The sequence below is a fragment of the Oreochromis niloticus genome, linkage group LG6 (assembly GCF_001858045.2).
Source record: "Oreochromis niloticus isolate F11D_XX linkage group LG6, O_niloticus_UMD_NMBU, whole genome shotgun sequence".
NCBI classification, from domain to species: Eukaryota; Metazoa; Chordata; class Actinopteri; order Cichliformes; family Cichlidae; genus Oreochromis; species Oreochromis niloticus.
The window spans coordinates 36493332-36507958 of NC_031971.2; the positions used below are offsets into that span (position 1 = coordinate 36493332).

Below are 14627 nucleotides of genomic sequence, written 5' to 3' on the forward strand. Positions count from 1 at the left end.
AACACACCAGTAGGAGGCATAATGAAATCCCAGAACACTTTCAAGTTGCCAGGGAAGGGATTAGAAGTAGTCCCGCTTTAAATCCAGCTGTTTATTTGCAGAGTTAATAGCTTTCCCAGTGCCGACACTCACAGCTAAGGAAAGTGTCACACCCCATAAACACTAATGTCAACATTGCAGAAACAATAAGTAATGGGTACAGACATCTAATAGCTGCACACACATTTTATGCCTAATTTTTTGTGGCAGATAATAAAACTAATGTTGAAATAGGAGAAATGACTGAACTCATTTCTAGAGAATGGCTCCCTGTACCTCTATAAGCTTTCTCCAATCACAGTAATATGTGAAGGTGCAAGTCTGCTCAATAACTTGCCTCTATGGTTCTGATTCTTGTGCCCTGATTTTGTACATATTTCCACAGACAGAGGAGAGAAGAACAGAGTAGAAGAGCAGTCATCAAGCAGAGTAGTATGGCACTGATGTGGCTCAAGTTAAAACAAAAGCTTTCTGAATATTGCAGTGAGTATAACAATAGAAAACTACTGTGGCACCGTGTCTTCTGCTAAGATCATAACTTGTGTTTCTTAGACCAAATATGTAGAAAAATCAGTTATATCTTCAACAGCCTTTAACAAACACAAACTCAGACAGAATCAAATACCAGCCTCAACACATCTGGCATGGTATATAACTCATAGATGGCACTAAAATAAATAAATACCTTAAGGGCCAGTGTTCTGCAGGTTTTAGATGTGTGCTTGATCCAACACAGCTGATTTAAATGGCTAAATTACCTCCTCGACATGTCTTGAAGTTCCCCAGAGGCCTCGTAATGAACCAATCATTTGATGCTGACCCAGGGTGATATCTAAAACCTGCAGGACACCTGCTCCTGACCTAAGGTATCAATTACAAAATCCTAAGTGACTTCCTTCTTGTTTTATCGCATTCAAAAGATTTTAAGAAAACTTGACCTCTGACCTTGACGTCACTGAGATTCGAATTTGTCCGATATTTTAAGTAGACACAGCTATGGCGTCAATTTGAAAGTCCTTTGTCACTTCATTCTTCAACTCTCAGTCAGCCTTTTATGGGTGAGGGGTAAAGAAGCAGAAGCCCCCCCCACATTGCATTAGCATATATAAAACAGTAGCCCAGCAAATCCTCATTGACATATCCAAAGATTTAGCCAGTGAAAGAGAAAGGTAGAAAGTCTACCTCGCCGCTCTGTCCTGGAAACTCATTATTGATCAGCGACGTTACAATCCAAAATGTTTCCTGTCCAATCCAACCTGTTACATGGTTCGGTTTCACTTCTAGTGACTGCTTTAAAAGAGGTTGGGCTCCCATGATCAGCTTGATTGTAATGTATAAGAAATGTATTTCTTCATTGTGTATGAATATTTGAGTGATTGAACAAAGGCTGAGATTTTACTCCATTTCTGACGCAGAAAAGGACAGCTGCAGAAACCACAGACAAATAACTGTTCTTATCTGTGGCTGTGCGGTCATGTCAACAAGCTGAAGGTTACATGGGTATCCACACGGGGCTTTAGGTTTAACTTTCAATGACAAAATTGACATAATTCCGACTCTTAAAGGACGCCTAAATACTCACAGATGCACATAATATAACATTGGTGTGGGAGGATCGGGATGGACTGATTTAATACCCAATGTTTACCTTGTTGACTGCCTCCAGCTTCCTGGCAAAGAAGACATTCATAAATGGCAGTGGCTGATAATTATGTGTTGCGCCACATGAATCTCTCTCTAACCTAGATCCAGTTTCATAAATCTTTATGACCGAATTGCCCCGCCCTCAAAGACAGTGTGATCAAGGGCTAAATGATTTTAAAGTGGGTCTATTCTCCTCATTTCCATCTCCATATTTGTATTTTAAACTTTCGTTTAGAGTAGCTTTGTATGATCGCAAATTCAAAATGATTCTTCTTTAGATTTGTCTTGGTACAGCTCCTCAGTTAATCTAAAACAAGACATTTTAGCTCCTTTTAATCCAACTTTATTCAGCAAAGCATCTGAACAGTGGGTGGGCGGGGTTTCTGTGCACGTCTACCTGAGATGCCCATATCAGGGACATGTGCTATCACTGACATTGTTTTTACTCTCAAATCTGTACAAACTAATAAATCTTTAAAATGGTGCGTTTAGAGCAGTCTAAAGCCTGAGCTCTTGGTTTCCACAAACACCTTTTTGTTTCAAAACTTTGGCCTTGTTTAATATGGGCAGCGTTCTACAAAAGTTATTTCTTTAAAATGAGGCAGCCTTTGTTTCCATCGCTAAAAAGTGGGGTATGGGAATAACAACACAATTAACAAAAACCTACTCTAAACAACAACATGGAGTCACTCCAAGTGCTGGAGACAAACAATAGCAGTCCAACAAAACAGAAACTGTTCTGAAGAATGTTGAGGAACTGGTGCGACAGGCACGGACTGAAATGTTAGGCACTGGGATCACTGCAGGTACCAGCCCTCTCTGAGCACTCCTCTGCCAGCTAAAGCCACTGAAATCACACAACCAGCATAAAGTAATGACAAAAAATGATTGCCATTGATATCTGAAGGTCAGTGTGCTCTTTTATCCTGCACTGTCAGGCCTCACTCGTCACTGCTGTGAAACGGGTGACCGTGGCTCATCTGTAACCGGAAGGTTGCCGGTTCGATCCCCCTGCTCTCTCTGTCCTGGTCATTGTGTCCTTGGGGCAAGACACTTTACCCTACTGCCTACTGGCCAATGGCGCAATATGGCAGCCTCGCTTCTGTCAGTCTGCCCCAGGGCAGCTGTGGCTACAACTGTAGCTTGCCTCCACCAGTGTGTGAATGTGAGAGTGAATGAATAGTGGAATTGTAAAGCGCTTTGGGTGCCTAGAAAAGCGCTATATAAATGCAATCCATCATTATTATTATTATTATTGTTATGAGCGAGGTTTCTTTAAATTCTAATGCAACACTCACTCATTGGCCCTGATTAAAACCCAGAAATCAGTAGTGTGTGAAATATGACGTCCATAAATTATATCTGATTTCACCCTCTGCTAAACTCCCTCCAGGTGCAAATTTTCTGTTCCATGATGGCACTTTATCATCAGAGAGTATGTGCCATGCTTTGAAAAAATATACCATATACACTATAAACGTTAGCATGACTGTGGCTGTGATTACTACTCATGCAGTGTGCAATCATAATGCATGATGAAACTGAAGAGGCAAGTTTCTGATCACCAAATTAAAACTATATTAACTACAGTTTTAATTTGGTTATTTATATATTCCGTCAGACACTTGGGAATTTACATAGCACATCTAAGTAACCCATTCACACAGAATTTGTGTGCACATTAAGGGCTTTAGTTGTCTCACCATCAACCCAACATGCAAATCTGTAGAAACCACACATGTACAGGAAGAACACAAAGTTTGAAGCCTAAACCTTTTTTTCTGAGGCAGTATTGCTAAGCAGTGCACATTTAATGTTAACTTATCCTGCACACCTGCTCCACAGGACGTCAGGTTTAGACTGGCTGATAAAAGGGTCCCATTTAAACAGTTTGCTTCCTGATTATATTTTTAAGCAAGTAGACTCAAATGCTCAAAAGTCTAAGCTTTATAACGACAGTATAATAAAACTTCAGTATATAGCTTCAATATAGACTGCCAAGGTTTTAATATAAAACTAAGTGACCAACCAACTTTTATAACTACAGAAACAAGAAATTATTTCATACAACTAATTACATTTTCCCATCTTTCTTTGCAAATATGCAGACGTTTTTATGACAGTTGGCACTGGTTTCCAAATAGCCATCATGATTGCTCAATTATTGCACGCAATAGCTTGGTGTTATGGATCAATACAGTGAAAGAGCACGAAGACTCATGAAGAGCATGTGACGGTCAGTCTACCGAGACTAGGAAGTTAAAAAAAATAAAAAGAAAAGAAAAGAAGCCTGTTTTCAGCAACAAACAGAGAGAAAGGCAAAGAAAAAGACCAACAGCAGGTTTTCAGAGCACAGCGACCCCGGCGTTACACAACCACATCTACCCAGACAAAACACTATTTTCATGATTCACAAACAAAGCACTTCAAATCCAATTTATACTTGCTCCAATGTATTTCAAACCATGCCAGTTGTTCCTGCTAAATAATGCACTACTCACTTAACTGCTTAAGCTCATCAACAAGCCCTCATTATTTTTGAATGAGCTTCTTGGCAGCAGCGGTGACAAAATGCTAACAGATCCACCTCTGCTCCAGTCACAGAGCCTCGTTCAGCTACAGGCCCAATCCCACAGGAGACATGTCATCTTTTATTCTTTCAGTGTAAACTAAACATTTGTGACCTACAGCACTTTAAGTAGTTTTAAAGCTTTTGCTGCTCTTAACCTTTTTTAGCTACTAAGCAATAACCCTGAAGCAGCGAGTCACACGGGCAGCTCTTCCTGTAAAAAGTGAGACACCGATTAGAGTATGAGGATTACAGTTTTATTGCTGAAGAGGAAAACCACATCATGTTTTGCACAAATGCCGTTAAGGCAAAGGGCTCTTTTCATAGGACCCTGACCTAGTGCTTAGTTCTGAGAAAACTGATTAAGTAATAATGGCATAGGTCTCCTCAGGACTCAGCACAAATCCTTGCCAAATGTCAACATCACATTTTCAATAATTTTCCCAAACGATGGCTGAAAAACTGATAATTTCTCAGAGTTTAAGATCATTTTAAAGCTTGAAAAGCATCCCTGAGGAGTTTTTTTTCTCCCCTCTGTAAACTGGGACTGTGGGTTTTTCCTGCTTCTGATTCCATCCACCACAACTGTAAAAGGCAGCTAATCTGTCTGCAGTAATTAAATTTCATGCTACTTAATACAATTCCATAACAGTGAGCTTCTGAGGCCCACGTGAGACATCAAACGTTGCTGAGAAGCCACTTCACAAGCGAATAAAAGATGAAACAAACTAAGGATTACAGATTGCACAGCTGCACATTTAATCAATAAAACACTAATGATTTTAAATGATTTCCAACATTTAATGCAATTAATAGAAAATGTAAAATAGTGTGGTAAAAAAAAAAAAAAGAAGAAGAAAATTTTCCCTCTGAACAGACACTTTAACTGTTGCCCACTTGCAGAACCAGCATTAACAGAAATAGAAACTTTAGTAAAAGCCGGGAATGCTGTAATCGTGTATTTTTCAGTGCTAGTCAAAGCAATAGGAATTAGGCAAAGCATGTCCCAGCCAAACTGTAATGACAAAAGACCACATTGTGAAACTGTGAGAGCAGCTCATTGGAGACTGAAATAGCACATGACTGCTTGAAACTGCAAAGGAGTGGCTTTAATCTTATGAAATAAAGCTGTGCTGCTCCTCTGGGCTGACATTAAAACTGTAAATAAATTCACAGATTCTCAGAAATCTCTCTGATTTTTGCTCTCATACAATCTGTTGCCTGCAGCTTTGTGAATTTGCCTCAGTTCCAAGTGAGAAATATTTTTAGAAAAGCTATATTTAAACACCTCCCTGCCGCCTACCTTGCCTGTCTCTCTCTCCTCTGGTAACAGAGGTGATTATTATGATGGCAGCAGTGAACTGAGTGTTGAATACTGTGCAAGCAGAGCACAAGTGAGGCAGCGCCTGAAATCACCGATGGCTGATAGTGTGACACATTCTCCTGATGTCCCAGTAATGGCCGTTATTCCAGTAAGGGAGCAGCACCTGTTTAAGGCGTCTGCTGGCACCCGCGTCAAAGATGACGGAGCTTACAAAGGTTCCTGGCTTTACTATAGGAAAGAGCTAAAGTTAATGCCAACAGAGATTTAATTGTTAGGTAGTTTATCATTTTTTTTAAAAAGTATTAGGGCTACATTAAGAAAAAAATATTATTGATCACTTCAAGAATAAAGTCAAAATTTTGAGATTAAATTTGTAATTCTAATTAATTGTGGTGATGAGTATGTGGACGTTGACAACATGATGCAGAAAGCCTAGTCTGGTCAAAAAACAAAACAAAAAACAACCAACAAAAGAAAAAAAAACAACACACAAACTCAGAGTGGATTCGTACAAAGTGAAATGGCTGGCAGTGCACAGATGCAAGGTTATCAGTGGTTAAACCCTCATGCGATAAAGAGGGTGTATGTTGTATCACAAGACAGCCAATCAGTTTGTTTCACTAACTCTTCTAAACAAGGCATTTTGCAAATGTGGCAGTTTGTCTTGAAACAATGGTAATCTTCACATTTCGACTTTTTTCCCCAGAATATTATTCAGACTTTTCTTTAACTTTGAATCTCAAAATTTTGACTTTATTCTCAAAATAATCAACATCATGTTTTTATGTTAATGTGGCTCTAATACTCTGTCGTACAGTATAGTTGCCCTGCCATGGAAACTACCATTATGTTCCTGATCAACATCACTCTTATCTACTGAAGTCTCAATGGACTTGTATAAAAATCAACAAATCACACCCCTATCTGGAATTCTTTAAGCTCAACAAAGCCCTAGAAATTGATCTGATAACAGAAAAAAAAAAAAAAGTTGCCTGTAACAGCACACTCACATGTGACAATGGGCTCGGCTTATTGCCTTTTATATTGTTGTAAAGATTACAAACTATTAAAAATCTGGGCCAATGTTCATGGAGAAACACTTTCATGTTTCTTTTCATTTAAGTAGATAGCCTATCTTTAAATTAAATTGTATCTTATTCATTTGAGAAATCTCTCTCTCTCTATTTGTTTGTCGCCCAGCTCAACGACTGTTCTTCACTTTAAACTTGGCGGATGTATCAATGAGGGCAGTACTGAATGTGAGTTCTCGCTGAGCTGTGTTTTGAATAAACATTGTTTTCCATTGTTTAGTAGGGGAACATAACCAAACATGCCTGACTGTGTGTAACTCTGAGAGAACATTTACTGACATTATTACTGTTTAAAGCTACTTGACTCCAACTTGAACTGTAGCAGGTAAATGCCAAACACATAATCTAACCTTTCCTTGAATGTAAGTGACTTTAAAAACAAATGTTAAGACTCAACAGAGGAAGTGAAAAGAAAACTGAGCTAAAAAGTTAAAAGTTAATGAGACATCATAATTCTAAGGCATGGATAAAATGCATGCATGCATAAAATAGCTGGAGAAGTATGAACCGTTTTGTTTTTTTCAGTCTGTGGTTTCCTTTAACAGAGGCCTTCACTCACTCATTGTTTAACTGAGAAAGCTGTAAATCACAATGAGAGAGTGTACCCCGTGTAAAACTGCCCCACATAGCCTAAGTACAATAATTTCATGTCAATATTTTGTCATGTTAACACCCAATCATCTGTCTTCTTCAAGGCTTTGTAGGTACAAATGCTACCAATAAACTTCCTGCCACTTGGCAGCTGTCTTGGAACACATCGGGGTTATTTTGTGTATGATACATAAATTATCTTTAATTCTGGTGAGGGCCAGGACATAAACATGTATGCAGAAAATCAATCACAAGCCACACAGAAAAACAACAAAAAATAAAAAAAAGTTTGCTTACCTTTCACCCAAAAACCTTTTTGTCTTCCTAAAAGTTTATTTCATTTCACTCAGTGTCTGTTTTGTTTTACCTATTTAAAAATTAAAGTTTTATTTAAAAAAAAAAAAAAATGTGTCTACATCTCAGCTGAAGACAAATTGGATGTAAGAAAAATAAAAAACAAATATTCCTGATGTTCAAAAATAGATTTGGCCTGCTGAGAACTTGGAAGACAAGAAAGTGACTCAAAGCTATGAACAGGTGTAGAGTCACCAGGGTGCAGGTACATATGAGCAGCACATGCTCTTTGTCTCACAGTGAAAAATGAATAAGTCAACCTCTATTAGAGGAACAACACAACACTAAGGACGTGATAAAGAAACACAGCCACTACTTGTTTTACTGCATTACAACAGCAGCAGAACATGTTTGGCTCGGAAAGTAAAACATCCACAACACAAACCAGTTGGTGTGCGTTTTACCAGTCGGTACAGATTTCTGGTTTGGGCATACATGTGGAAAAGGCTTCCATTTTGAACGTCTTTCATTTGGCAGTTTTATTTGTGACATGCATTCTGAGACAGGAAATGAAAACGTGATCCAAATCATTTAGATATGCTGCAGACATGCTCAAACCCTAAGCCTCGTTCTGTCGCTCACAGGTGTTAAGGCAGCTTTTACTTCTCCTTTGGCTGGCAAAATGACACCTTTCTCTCTGTATCCTTTCAACCACATCCTGTCCTTTAGTTTCAGCACTTTCAGCATAAATTTATTCCTCCTACAGGTGCTGTCTGTGCCGCCGAGGTCTGAGCGGCTTTTAATGTGTTTGCTGACATGTGCCAAATCAGGCTTAGGATACAAAGCACCCAACTTTATTCCATGTAGGCTTTAAAAACAAACAAAAAACAAAACGTCACAGGTTGTGGCTGTGGATGCCTCTCTCATGTTTACACTGAAATTTTTCTACATTTCTGATATTCAGGCCACTGTTATTACTTATTCAGTAAGTCATTCATCAAAGTGATTTACTGAAGAAGTCACTTAGACGAGTGGCAGACGTTTCCCCCACAGGAAACGCTACGTTCAGATGAACAGAATCAGCTTTTTAGGTTATTAAATTTAGCTAAAACTAAAAGGCACAGTTAAAAGAAACAAAAACTAGAGTTTAGAGAGATGAAAAGTAATCTGTAGTCACGAAATGAATGAAAATAAAGAAAAAGTGTCTTTAGCTTTAGCCTTTTACGTAAAGCATGAAGAGGCTTTGGTGCACATATTTACTGAGAACATAAGCATGAATGACCTAACCGACTGCCCTGACAAAATACTTTATAATAATTATATTCTGAAATTATTCTTAAATCATACAAGTACATCCCATATTATAATACATTAAAAAAATCTAAAACTACCAATAAAATAATAAAACTTCAATACATGAAATTTTCTAATAAAAAAAAATAAAATGAAATGAGAAATACCAATTTTGAAAATTGGCTGAAATGAATTAAATCAGAAAAAAAAACTGTATTAACTCTGATTCAGACACGACCATATCCGTTACATATATCCTTACCAGAAACAAATACAATAAAAAACATTTCTGAGAATGACAGCCTGCATCGGACCAAACTTTTCATGTGTTAAAACCAAAATGTTTTACATCTACTTTCTTATTCTTTAGTTACATCTTGAATGGGTTCCACTTCTTATACAGAAATATGAACATTATAACATGATGACCGCAAAAATCAACATAAGCATTATGACTACAGAGTTAATGGATTTGCATAACTGCCTAAATACCCGACCAGGAAGAGAGACCTTAACGTTCACTTTTTTTGCCACCTTGAAGCAGGCTTAACTGAAGTCAGCAGGAGTCTAGCTGCATTACTCGAGCTCTTTTAGAACAGCCTCATGCAAATCTTAAAGTCAAATTCCACTGTGAATTATCGTGAATAACTGGCTCACCAACACAGCTAACTGCTACGCTTTATTTAAGATCTACTATATGACAATGTGGCAGTTAAGGAACAACCTGCAAAAGAGAACAATGCAAGTTTAAAGAAGTGGAAGCCTAAAGAAGATAGCATCATTGGATTACTTGCATTAAACCTGAAACTGAACATGTGATTAAAGGAAAAAGAAACATGTTCTGGTGTGCAGGCTTTTACCACAGCCTGTGGGTATTGCTTTGAATACCCAAGCAGCAGCTTTAGTCATCTAAAAATAATGACTACATGACTTGAAGCTTATTGAGCACCAAAACAATAAGCTCCATAAAGTAGTTTGGATGACAACAAGTGAAATCTTATTCCTTGTAACACTATGCAGCACTAGTGTTTCTTTTAGTATGAGCAGTGGCTACTTGACAAAAATAGTATTGTTCTCATATAACCTGTAGAGACCACTGAGAGGAGCACAGACTGTACACAAAAGATGGAAGTAAGTTTCTTGTTTAAAAAGTGAAGCCAATATATTTTTGCACTCTTCAGATTGGATAAAGTAGTTAATGTGAACAGAAGTTTACAGTCTTTTTGTCTGCTTTACCATGTGACTGGGAAGTTACTGTGGTATCACTCAGTTTTTGAACCTGCTCCACCTCGCCTTGTCAAAACACTAAAATGAAGGCAAGAAAATGGTCAGCTTGGGGCTAACCAAGGAGCAACATGACGATGGGCTACATCCGTTTTTATATACAATCTATGGTGACGGGTAAACCAGTTAAATGAGAAGAAAATATTATGCACTGCAAGTCTAAGAAATTGTTTTTAAATATAACCGTAAGTCAAAACAAAAATAAATAAATCCAAACAAAATTTAAAAAAAAATAAATGGTAAAACTCAACTTAAACTATCTGCTTTTAAAAGCATTTGCTTAAATGTAAATTTAACGTCACAGCTTTAGAATGGAGCCTTGGGATCATCTCTTATGTTTGTATGTTTGAATATCAAGCAAGACTCCGTGCTCGCTCAAGGCTTTTGAGGACCACGGTGCTACCAATCATCTGGTTTTGTGACAACATGTTCAGTTTTGTGAATGAAAAAGTGGGGAATCCCGGCACTTTAATCCTATGTGGTAAGACAAACACACGTTTCCCCTTTTCCTTCAGGTAACCAATACCTGAGGCCTGCTTCTAACTCAGAGGTTTTATCTGATACCTATTCTGTGAATACCAGCTGTTCTGTAATACTACTCAGTTCTTCACCACTCAGAGCTATGTTTGTCCTTCCTATCCTCCACACACACTCGCTCTTAAGCTTTCCTCTTTCCATCTAGACTTTGGCCCCACTGAGGTCATTTGTAGCTCAGGAAACCGATCAATAATGAGTCCAAATTTACTGGCTAAGTGCTTACCTTGTATCCTCAGTGCCATTCAATCCAGCCTGGGACTTGCATCTGCCTAGAGCAGAGTCAAGTATCACATGTCCATGGTGCTCATGGGGCTTCTGAGAAACACAAGAATTAAAGGGTCAAAGATAATTATGGTTGTAAAAAATATAAACACAGAAACCTAAAATATAAAGGGAGTGTGTTCTTGGTGGCTCAGCTTTTAACTGGTAGCCATTTGTGAATGGAATATAACCATATGGCAAAATATAGGCTTTGACAGTAGGAGTTAGCATGAGGATGATGCTGGGAGGTATTATATGGACTAATATGGGTGCTAACGTGGTCATAATATTAATTTTTTCAGCGTTAACAGAGGACCTTACACGGACCAGTGAAACCAGACTGTCTTGTGATGCAAGTAAGACAACTAGCACACGACAGCATTAACTCACACTTATTTTCACTGCCATTAGCCCAAACGTGATTTAATATCAAACCATAAAGAATGACTGGACGGAAAAGGAGAGTTTTCCTGTTAAAAACTGAATCCCGAATTTGTTCCCAAGTCTGTTTTTAGACGAGCTTATTTCACCAAACTGGAAAAATTTGTTTCGCAATGATAGCTTACCGTTTGCGGGAGCCTTCATGTTCGCCTGGACACACACGAATAAACGCAAAACTTCCAAACGGGCTCCAAAGATTCACGCACAGTAATGAGTGTGTATTCAGTTCCACGTACCAACTTATTTCGACCAGTCTTCTCCCTCACCCTGTTGACAACGACTCAACTGCACTTAGTTCCTTAAAGAAGAATGAAAAAAAAAAACGCTGGAGTCATGGGAGGCCAGAGTAATCGAAACCGAGCAGCCGGATAACTCCATTGAATGTGGTTTGGGATAGCCAATCGATGTTTTGATAGAGCTGCTTTGTAGGCCTGAGCTGGTGAGGCAGATGTGTAAGGTAAACAGTGTAAAATGTAAATAAGTCTGTAACAGTAGTGTACAGTTTTTTTTTTTTGGCTTATCTTGGAAAATTGCAAAATTGAAATAAACTCAGGATCCTTTGTAGATTATCATGAAAGAAAAAGAAAGCAAATCCATCTTTTCTTTTGCCCACGGGAGTCCTGTGTGCAGGCTAACCAGTTAAAAACAAATCTAAGTGTGTGAATAACAGTGGCATCTAATTAGTATTTAAGTGCTAAATGCATTAAAGAAGGATGTGATTTACAGCAGTTTTTATCTTCACAAAAAGGCGCAGCTGACACCAGCTGAAACTAAACATTCAGTGTAATGTACAGTTAAAAGTTCCCTCCTGTGATTTAAATAGTGGTACTCTGCTAATGTCGTGTTGCCATCTAGTGTTAGCAACTGGCAACTGGCCCCATTAAACTGATGGTACTGCAGGTTGTGTTAAGGTATGTAATAAAAAGAAAATAATTAGTCTTTCATGTATCAGTTACATTGGAAACAATTTTATTATTAGTCTGAATGCCTTTGGGTTAATTTTCTTTTTTAGACTGTTTATTCTGAATAACTCATTTACAGTTTGATTTGTTAAGCATCACGAGTAACTGTTTAGGAAGTTCATTATAATTATCATACATTCAACATGTTATTTTCCCATATTACACCCTTCAGAACACTTTGCACACAATATATGAGGACCTTCACATACGACCCCTGTCACACAACAGTTTGATGGAGAAAGCGAGATCCACTGTGTAAGCTAATAGTGTAATACTGGATATAACGGTTTCCATAATAACCAGCTGTTTTGTTATGGGGTTTTTGTTTTCATTCAGCTGCAGTATCTTGGTAAAACAAATCACTGTGGCCAACATGTAGAGCAATACTCCAATTAGGGAGAAGCCAGCCAAAAATCTGTCAAAAGGCAGAAGACATCGCCCAGCAAAGTCACCTAGTATAACCACCAGTGTAATTAGAGACATGAGGATGCAGACACCATATGACACACCGGAGACCGATAGCTGCCATGCTACTCCATTATTCAGTTCATGGACGATCTCCACAACCAGAGGTATGATCATACAGCCCCCCCAGAGCTGGATAATCTTGAGGAGACCCGGCATGGTGCTCATGTAGCCTCTTTGCTCGTGCGCTTGGGTGCGGAGCACAATTGACTCTGAGGTGTAGGCCAGGAAGGTGAGACCTGAGGCCACTGCAGCCGCCACAGGACGTGGTAGTTCCCCCTTATGATCCGTCAACATCCAAGAGAAAATCACAGATGTACTGAAAGTCATCAGTGCCCCCAACACTGCCACCGTCATAGTTAAGTTCTTCCAGGATACTCGGATAAGACTGTGAAACTGGATGATGCTCAGGATGTGGATGAGCAGGGTAATGGTGAAGAAGAAGCACCAGATGAACATACAGAAGATCCTAAAGGTTCTGTTCCAAGTTGTGGTATTATATTCCACAGAGGCCGCAAGACTGAATGCTGTGCAGGTTGTTAGGACTTCCAATGTGCGCACCAGGAAAAGTGGACTGGTGAAGTCTCTGGCCTCTAGTACAATCACAGGCATTGTCACACCGTGCACTCTGAGCGATCTAGCATCCAGCAGTATATTTAGGCGTCTTGAACAATACCTCAGTCTCAGTTCCTCAAGGTTTATTTTTTTTATATCTTGTGGTTCAAAAGTTCAGCCAGCTTGTATAAATCCACAAATATCCGTTTAATCAGGGTTTTGAAGAATAGTCCAGTAGTGTCCATGGAAACAGTTAACTCAACAAGATCATAATAATACAAAAAAACCCTATTAAATCATGAAATTATTTCACTGTCTTCCTTCTGTTCTCCAGCACCTAAATATGTGTAAAATGAAACTTCAAAACAGCACCTCTTGGAATATATTTTGAAGCATGGTTGGTGTCAAAATAGACCTCGCCTACTTCCTTTTTGAGGTTGCAGCCGTGCACTTTCAGTCTCAGTGGAGGTAGGTGCAAATGGCCACAATAAAAAGCAAATGCAAACAGAGCAATCTTCCTCCTACCTTCAGTTCTCATGAAGCGTTGTTCCTTTTTTTTCTGAGGTAGCAGTAATAAGATAGAGCGGGAAGCTGTTCTTGTTTTTTTTTTATTGTTTGAAGATGTATGTCGTGCATTTGTTTTAGGACAATATTCATTGATCTGCGGAGTGCTGTAGATCATTTAAGAGTTGCTTGGTGGATCTGTTTGTGGGTGTGCATCTGCTGTACTCTCAGGGGAGAATAGGCTGATATTGTAAAGAGCATCTGTTACACCCCTGCCACTACCACCCCCACTCCTCACTTTTTTGTAACATTTGGAAATAAGTTGTGTTGAGTGCTAGAAGAAAGCTGTAAACATTTTACTGCTTGATTACATCCATGGGTGTGACTTTGTCTTGCATACACTGTAAATAGGTTTACAATGTAGAATCACTGTGTGCGTGCATAATTATCTGCATGCATGTTTTCACAGGGAAGATATAAAAGTGTTCCTGTGTGTACATGTATTTATACAAGCACAAGATAATCTCTGTGGAAATAACCATTCACTTTGTCTCTGTGTTTTGCCACATGTCCTGTTTGTGTTATATATAGATGCTGTATACGCATTTCCCCAGTTACCGCAGTCTCAAGAGCAAAAACTTTGACAGAACACTAAAGACACATCTGATAAGCAGCTAATGACTGTGATGTGTGTATCAGGGTTTTGAACACACCTATATACAGCTTAACAATAACCCAGATCTAAGACCAAGGCTTGTCTCAGTTTCAAAGAT

The 14627-nt window shown here is 38.7% G+C and overlaps 1 protein-coding gene across 4 annotated transcripts in view; it reads right to left on the reverse strand.

Moving 5' to 3' along the window:
• LOC100695222 (testis-expressed protein 2) overlaps positions 1 to 11760 on the reverse strand; it is a 33729-nt gene extending 21969 nt beyond the window's left edge. For 2 of the 4 annotated variants that reach the window (XM_005470046.4, XM_005470045.4), the window contains exons 1-2: positions 11494 to 11694; positions 10890 to 10981 (exon numbers count right to left, since the gene is read on the reverse strand). The gene's annotated coding sequence lies outside the window, so the exon portion shown is untranslated. Of the gene's footprint in view, positions 1 to 10889; positions 10982 to 11493 lie in introns of all 4 variants that reach the window. The other 2 variants (XR_001224676.3, XM_013273020.3) reach the window with 2 other exon arrangements.
• Between the last annotated feature and the right edge of the window lie 2867 nt (positions 11761 to 14627).